We start from the raw sequence: 7,804 nt of genomic DNA on the forward strand, positions 1-7,804 counted from the left end.
GTAGTTAGAAGATTGTTTATAGTTAGCCAAAACTTTATCAAAATGACAAATAACGTTAATACCGTAAATGTTTTAAATTGGGAGCACGGAGAAAACTTCGTACGACTATCAGATTGTCTCATTCATCGTCATTGTTAACGTTATCCTATGGGAATATTTAACTACGTCCTGTCAGAAGGAGTTGATGGAGCAGCAATAAAAAAATTTTTGTAAATAATAAGGAATGAGAATATTTAGGGTTAAGGATAGGAGATTAGGTAATTGGTTAAATATGAACGATTAAATAAGTTGTATAAAATCAGTTGTAAGAAGTGTTTGATGTTTTCAGGAAGCTGGAGACACCTTCTACTGACCTTCATGTAGATACATTTCACCATTTAAATTTCATAAGTAATAAACCAAGATGGTATTCATTTGCAAACTTGACGTGACTTATTCCTTCTAACTAGAAGACTTAATTCATTTAAGTTTTAAGGGGAATCTACAGAGCTCACATTATATTGTTTTATAATAAATGACTGACAGGTAAAATCTGCTCACACTGTAAAGGTTTATAAAAATAACTTCATAGCAGGTAAAATCTGCTCACACTGTAAAGGTTTATACAAATAACTATTCATAACAGGTAACATCTGCTCACACTGTAAAGGTTTATAAAAATAACTATTCATAACAGGTAACATCTGTTTTACAAGATTCACAAGGAGGACAAGTTTGACCTTCCTTTCATAGAGGAGATCGGTAATGGTGAAGCCTGTCTGCCATTACTTCATCACCTGGACGAGGTTATTAAGTGCACGATATTGAAGAAAAATGTGATAACTCATTAAACAATGCGATATTCGATACGATAATGCTTAAAGTATATAAAATTAACTTAAATTAGATTTAAAATTATATAACCTACATATGTGTTTCACATTCTTTTTGTAACAAGAAAACATCCCTTCAACTTGTGAAAGTGAACATCAGTGTTTTACTGTATAAGATGTGTTATTTTAACAGTGTAAACCACGGGGCGCAGGTTATCCTACATTAGGTCTATTTAACAACAGAAACTGAATAATCAAATGTAAAAGTAAAACACTGCTTAGTTTTTCCACTGTATGAATTATATAAACTGATTAAAGCTTATTAAAGCAAAAAAAATATTATGCATATTGCGATATATACATTTGCGATATTTTGATATATTGTGCTCTACATGTTGTGTTTGGAAACTGCTCTCTGAAACACTTCTCCATGATGTCAAGCCAACGCGAAATCACCTTGCTTACAATGGACTGAGAAACACCAAACCTTTCAGCAAGATCACCCTGCAATAAATTAAAGGGTTAGTTCACCCAAAAATGAAAATTATGTCAGTAATTACTCACCCTCATGTTGTTCCAACCCCGTAAGACCTTCGTTCATCTTCGGAACACAAATTAAGAAAAAAAAAATAATAATAAAAAAAATGGAGGAGTGAGACAGCTCTCAGTTTAATCAAAAATAGGCTATCTTAATTTGTGTTCCGAAGATGAACGAAGGTCTTACGGGGTTGGAACAACATGAGGGAGAGTAATTACTGACAGAGTTTTCATGTTGGGGTGAACTAACCCTTTAAGACGCAGCTTCATCAGAGTCATCAGGAGCCGATACCAAGTGTGTAGCTGAAAGCTGTTGGTTTATGAATTGGTAAGGTGCTCAGCAACTGAGTGGAATGCATCAATGTCGACCCTGTGTAGAGCTGACAAAGGTGGTCGTTTCTCAGCAGAGTTGAGATTTTGGAGCGTAGCTGTGGTCAGAGACAGATGGATCCTCCCATTGTGTTTCTGCATCACAGGTCTGGGGCATGTGGCTGTGATCCTCCTCACAGTTGTCCACTGCAACACTGACTCTCATCGATGTTCTATGGAAATAATTTGAACCATAAACATTTTTACATTAGTACTTAAAATAGATTTAAATAGTACTTTTTAAATTAGATTTAAATTAGTACTTAAAATATAGATTTAAATTAGTACTTAAAATGAGAATTAATTAATTTATGATGGCACTCAAAAAGAAAGATGCATTAAAAACGAGACAGTATGCACACAATCTCCTAACTCTATGTAGGTCAATATCAATATCTGAATAAGAGATGTAGCTAGCTGGCCTCCTTACAGGAATAATGCGAGCTATTGTAAGACTGTAATGTACCATAATATATTGTACTATCGTGAATATTCATTCATTCTTTATTTCAGACCCTTAGGTCGACATGTCACAAAGTAAACGTAATATAAGAAATATGACATATAGTTGGCCAATGGTAATCATGCAAGATTCGTTGTATTTTGTGAACGGCTCGTTACTAATCTTAAATGTATTCATAGAACGGACTTCATCTAATGTTAGGCTAAAAAGCACATAGATGGGTAAGTTAGGAAACAACAGTTAGGTAAGTTAGCTTACCTGAATCTGAAAACCTGTTCAGCACCCGTCGGGACTTTTTACCAGAACATCGTAGCCGAGCCTTTACTCGGGGTAAGGGTGTTCGTTCGTCAGTCTGCTCCCCGTCCATAAAATGGTACGAACACACATGGTACGAACACACAGCGCTTGGGTGAGCACTTCAAGTTTAGCGCCTTCCGCCATTGCCTCAGGTGCTCCTCGTGTAAATCGTAAAGTACACCACAACATTCCGATCGCTTTAGCCTACATTGTGTTCGTAACACCGTTGGTTAAATTGTTCTATCCTCTTAATCCAATTGTTATGTCAGCCCCTAACTGAGCATATAATTACTTAACATATTTTACCGTTACAACTATAGAATTATGCTAGAAACTAGCGTAGGTCCTTTCAGCCGGAAGTTGAAGTCCCGCTTAGCCGGAAGTAAGATGACAAAATGAGCGTAATGGCGTCGCCCTTGTTGTCATGGAAAATAAGGTGAATAAAGCATACAAGTATAAATTAAGTAAAGTTATTAATGCACTTGCAGGTAGGCTAGTTCCTCCATATGACAGTTATCTGAGAGAGTTTATTCACTGTCCAGAGCAATGGAAACAAATGGACATTACAAAGTCTTATATTTTCTCTCCTTTGGAAAGTTAGAAAATGTCCACTTACTGCACATATTTCAGCCACTTTCTTGGGAACAGATACAAGTGTTGGTGTATTATGCAAAAGTGCACAAAAGAGGAAAACACAATGTCATTACAATGAACTACACTCTGGAAAAATGTGATCAATAACTCATGGCAAAATATTTTTACATTAACATAAGTTTATCAGTTTTCACTTTCACAAGTCAAAGCAATTCATCATTACTCAAGATTTAACAGTTGAAATGACTATACAGCCTTAATTTAATGCAGCAAAAATTATTTTACAGTGTAGGCTACTAAGATCTTTTCTTTTTTCTCAGCCTTTTTCTTGGTTGCTTTTATAAACAGACAACCATTTATTTAACAGTGCCTTTTATAGAAGAGACTATAATATAACTAAAAATTACATTTTTGTAGAATATTTTTGTACTTCACTTTTATTTGTTCCCATGTTCTAGTGTGGTGACTCTGACATTACAATGCACAAAGTAATTATGCAATTATTAAAATACAAATATATAGGCTAATAAGCAGGGCCGGAGTGGGGCCACTTTTCAGCCCTGGAGTTCAGGCCCAAGACCGGCCCACTTTTTCCATGGTGGAATTCCAAATTAGCACTTTTTCCAATTTGGATAAATGAAGCAACAGTTCAGCTGTAACTATTGTGTAGTTTGTATTAATACCATAGTTCAACAAATAATGTAAAGGTTAAATAATAATTCACTTAGACTTTATAAGAAGCAATTGCGACTTTATATCACACAATTCTGACTATATCTCGCAATTCTGAATTTCTGACTTTAAAAGAAGCAATTGCAACTTTATTTCACGCAGTTCTGACTTTATATCTTGCAATTTCTGACTATAAGAAGCAATTGCAACTTTAATTCACACAATTCTGACTTTATAACACGCAATTGCGACTTTATATCTCACAATTTTGACCATCTCGCAATGCTGACTTTATAACACGCAATTGCAACTTTATTTCAGGCAATTCTGACTTTATATCTCGCAATTCTGACTTTATAACACGCAATTGCGACTTAATATCACGCAATTCTGACCATCTCGCAATGCTGACTTTATAACACGCAATTGCAACTTTATTTCAGGCAATTCTGACTTCATATCTCGCAATTCTGACTTTATAACACGCAATTGAGACTTTATTTCACGCAATTCTGATGTATTCCGAGATGTACTCGCAATTGTGAGATAAAAAGTCGCAATTATCTTTTAAAATGTTTTATTCTGTGGCGGAAACAAGCTTCCATACCTCCTGGCCTCTTCCTCCCATCCATCCTCCCTGACGCGTACCGTTACGGTAGGGCCGGCCCAGCTATCGGTAGGCGCCGGCGATGCCGCGGGCCCGCGGCCGCGGTAGCCTACCTAAAACGTTTTGGAAAAGACGGGCTATGGACCCAACCAACTCTATAGTAGGGGAGGGGAGAACTCCCTCACATGGTACAACCCATGCAGAGGCTGCGCGCTGCAGTGTCAGAAGGCGGAACGTGTAATGTTACTAACGTGACATTGAAATGTGAAACAAACAAAAAAAATCCTCGACCGGCCCAAAAGTGAAGCGGCCCACCGGGAATTCTCCCGATTCTCCCGATTACCCAATCCGGGCCTGCTAATAAGTGATAAAAACATCTAACATGGCCACTTCTAACGGATTTAAATTGTCTGCTACTTTTTGCCAGCCCTCTCTCCTGGCTTTTGCAGACTTTGAGGTGTTCCCTGGCATTTGATTAAACATTAAAATTCCGAATAAACTTCGACTATTAGTTCTTGCTCTGCTGAGGAGAAAAACTGAGCGCGCTCTTTGGCCACGCTGAGCAGCCAATAGCAGCTTTGCTGATCTATGTTTCTACTATCGATACATATCCCCTTTTAACCAGCGCATGAACGCGCAGTTATCTCAGATAACTCAATCCAGCGATACTAATCATATCCGGCAAGTGTGTTCGAAGAACCGAGTTAGCCAGATCATGATTCGCACGATGATATCATCTTGGATGTGTCATTTGATCTCGGATGTACTGTAATAAGCAACATACCAAGAACGGGCCCCAGGTCTCTTTACTTTTCATTCTCCATAAGCACAACAACCTCTTCCTCTTCACCTTCCTACTTTCATATCTAGAACAATATTCCCATCTAGTGGACATTTATCAATTAGCAACGTAATAAGAGAACACAACATCTCCCCCTGACTTAATTTGTTTCCATCTGCAGTTAAAATGAACATTGCTAAACAATATATTCAGTCATTTTGTTTTCTTACCGGATTTCTTTACTTATATTAGAGAACACAGAACAATGTCTAACAATGTCTCTTGACAAAACACATATAGCATGAATAGTTACATGAACATCCTTTCAGTTCAAACCACAACTTTCCTGAACTAAACTTCTGGGTTTTCCTTTTCCTTCTTTTCCCATTACTTTCTTCTTTGCCTACTATGGCAGTTTAAGTTACATAGTCCTTCAGCCATACTGGCTTCCTTCTACAACGTCCCTCCAATTGGTTGTTACCACTTCCAGGTGATGCAGTAGGAGCTGATTGTTCAGAGTGTTCAGGAACCTGAGTAAATTCTGTGTGCAATGGTGCCAAATGAGATACGTCCCAAGTTCGTCCATCACTCAGTTCAAAACTATGTGTCCCCTTCCTTCTAACAATCTGCATAGGGTTGCTGAATTTTGATTTCCCTTTTCTCACATGCACAGGTTTTCTCACCTGTACAAAGTCGCCTTCCTTGAGCCCCGGAGTCTTTGCTTTGCGCTTTGTATCCAGGTATGCTTTCGTTTTCCTCTGGTTTCGCATCACTTTTGTTTTCAGCTTTTTTATAGCAGGATTCACATTGCACTTTGGAAAAATTGTCAATTTTGTTCTCATTTTCCTTACAAACATCAGCTCAAAAGGAGAAATTCCTTTCGTGGCGTGAGGTTTGGCTCTGTAAGTTTGCAGAAAATCCGCAATGAACGATGTCCATGGGGCTCTCTCCCTTTCTGCAGTCAGAATAGCCTCCTTCAGTACCTTATTCCAGCGCTCCACAGCTCCATTTCCTTCCGGGTGATATATAGAAGTACAGATGTGCTTTACATCTCTTTCTTGTAGAAATAGTTTGAACTCCGTTGACAGGAACTGAGGCCCATTGACAGTAACAATCTCCAGAGGATTCCCTTTTTGGCTGAACACTGACCTCAGAAAACAATTAATGGTGATGCAGTCACACGAGGTGCAAAAGCTACCTCTGGCCATTTTGAATGGTAGTCAATCAGTGTGATAGCGTATCTACAACTAACAGGACCAATGTCGAAAGGACCCACCACGTCGATGCCCAGTTTCTGCCACAGACCTACTGGATAGTCAACTGGGGTAAGTGGTGCATGTGTGGTTCTAGCAGTTTTATCATTGAGTTGGCAGGTGACGCAGGTTGCAATTGTGGACTGTACCTGCGAATCAATCTTTGGCCACCAGTATAGCTCCCAAGCCTTGATGGCCATCATGAGCGAGGATGACCAGACGTGAACGTAAACTAAGTGGCACAATCAGTCTGTGCACATACGAGTCCAAAATAGACAGTTCGTCTCGTATTGGAAAGTACCTGGACATGTCAGGATGTAGGGCTTTAGATGTAGTGGGCCAGCCATACTCGATGTATTGACGAAGTTTGGCAAGCTCAGGACATGAGGAGCTTTCAGCAGCAAACTCGGCCACAGGAACAGCTGACAGGAGTGTAGTGATAGCAGCAGCAGTTTCGGGTTCAGAATCAAAGTCAGAATTAATTTCATTTGGCAATGGAAGACGCGAAAGGCAATCCGCTACCTGGTTGTCAACCCCCCGTCTGTACTGCATAGTATAGTTAAAGCACAGCAGTCTGGCAGACCATCGTGCTACTCTCAGTCCAGCTCGTCCCATACCTTTAGGGGTCAAAAGGGTGGTTAGGGCTTGGTCTGATCTTAATTTGAAGTGTTTGCCCCACAGGTATGTTCTCCAACGCTCAATGACCCAGACACAAGCAAGGGCTTCTTTTTCAACAACAGAATATTTCCTTTCTGCCGATGTCAAGGTTAAGGATGCAAAAGCCACGGTTCCTTTCTGACTTATCTGGATGAAGCTGAGTCAGGATGCCACCTATGCCGTAGTCTGAGGCATCTGTTGTAACAATTGTGGGCAAAGCAGGATCAAATAAAGCCAATGCAGAGCTCTGTGCAATCAGTTCTTTTACTTCCTGGAAACTTTTGTGTGCTTCATTAGTCCATGCAAAATTTGAATTTCCTCTAAGGACATCTCTCATAGGCTCAACAACAGCTGCGTAGTTAGGAATGAATTTAGCATACCAAGCGGTGAGGCCTAGAAATGATCTTAGTGTGGGTGCATCCGAAGGTGGTGGAGCATTACGTATTGCTTCCAAGTGGCTGTGATCTGGCATCAGTCCCTCTTTGGAGATGGTATGTCCCAGAAATGTGAGCTTCTCCTGGCGAGACCTGCTTCTTGTAGTTTGTGCAGCACTTGTTTTTAGGTGAGCATCATGGCTAGTAACAGAGTCACCAAACACAATGTCATCCGGATAACACTGGACGCCTGTAACACCCCTGAGAATAGTAGACATCAGTTTCTGAAACGCCGCTGGGGCTGATGCTAATCCGTAGCAAACTCGCTTGAAATGAAACAAACCATCATGTGTTATAAAAGCAGTGAGGTCCCTACTGTCCTCATGTA

The sequence above is a fragment of the Abramis brama genome (assembly GCF_963993115.1).
Source record: "Abramis brama genome assembly, chromosome: 16".
In the NCBI taxonomy this organism is placed as follows: domain Eukaryota; kingdom Metazoa; phylum Chordata; class Actinopteri; order Cypriniformes; family Leuciscidae; genus Abramis; species Abramis brama.